Here is a 1,505-nt window from a genome sequence, read left to right as displayed (position 1 = left end):
AACTTATCATCGCGTGTGTGTAAAATTGATCGAGACTCGTTGTATCAATGTATCCAATATTTCATTTATTTTTATTCGTGAAGAAGAAAAAAAAAGAAAAAAGATAAGAAACATGTTAGAGCGTCCTCGAGGAGACTACTGGCGTCCAGTTTTAGTTTTAATCGAATCCGAGACTACGTTTATCGCACATCTGCATCTATACGTGTAGTCTACGAGTATACACATATTCCTTGGGACATGGCAATTCAACCAATTTACTTGATTCCCTGAACGTCCACGTACAATGGACCGTCATCAGCCCCCATATCATTGACAATTATTCTTCACGGGACACCTCTTTTTCATTGATGTCTTTCTAATACCCTTTTAAATAACGTTCAATCATATTTCTACACGATATTCTTTATAATAATAGGATACCCTTATATGACGTCTAATATCGTGAAATCAAATTTTCAATAGTAAGCTTGTGTTTCATTTTTAAAATCCAATTCTTTCTTTTGTTGTATTAGTTTTTTTATTTAATATAAAACACAGATTTGTATATAGAATAGAATTTTGTAGGAACCCTAATATACAACAGTTTCCTGTATTATGCTACGTAAAAATGAAAAAATCTTTGTTTGCCATGATAAAATTAAGATACGTATACTAATTTTAAAAAAATTGTGTGAATGCAACATTGGTATCTAAAATTTGGAAAAAAAACAACCGAAAAAAGCCCTATGACTTAAGATGAAATACAACAGGATTGGAGATTTCAGGTGTACTAGGAACATTTGAGAAAAATAAACAAAATAAATTTTATGGGGAAGGACAATCCAGGTATACTAGGAACATTTGAGAAAAATAAACTATAAAAATCTTATAGGAAAGCCTTACAATTTAGAAACGAGATTTACTAGGACCCAATATAGTAGGGATGCTACGACGAAATGATTCATTTTGACCTACGATTTTCTACCGAACGGACGTAAGAACATTTCTTTTTTCTAACAAAAATATATATTTTTCGTTAATATTAAAATTCACGTATTTCTAACTTTCATGCTAAATTTGTGAGTTTGCATTTAACATAAATTCAATTTAAGTTTTTAATTCGTATAGAATTTGATACGAATATAAAACTTCCTCTTTTTGTATTACACGTGCGTCGCGAATACTAACCTTGTTTGTTACCATATATATAATTGTGATTTTCTTTTTTTTTGTAGAACAAGAAAAGTATAAACGATATTAACAAAAAAATTGTCAAGGAATAAAAAGTAATAATTAATATATACGTTAAATTCATTTCGTATATATATATATAACTTATAAAAGAAATACAAATAAAATAGGATTAAAAATCAGTGGCACGTGAGCGGTTAGAGTAGCTAACGGTTTGCAACTAACCGGAAGCCGAAAGTGGTGTTGTTTGTTGGTGGTGACGAGGAGGGTGAAAAGGAAAGAGTTGGAGGACTTCCCCCTCCCACTCCCTCCCACTGCCCCGTGTGCGACGTGTG

The sequence above is a fragment of the Polistes canadensis genome, unplaced genomic scaffold, assembly GCF_001313835.1.
Source record: "Polistes canadensis isolate GaletaPanama2010 unplaced genomic scaffold, ASM131383v1 scaffold_47, whole genome shotgun sequence".
Classification (NCBI taxonomy): Eukaryota; Metazoa; Arthropoda; class Insecta; order Hymenoptera; family Vespidae; genus Polistes; species Polistes canadensis.
The sequence above is the reverse complement of the archived record's forward strand: the minus strand, read 5'-3'. Positions refer to the sequence as shown.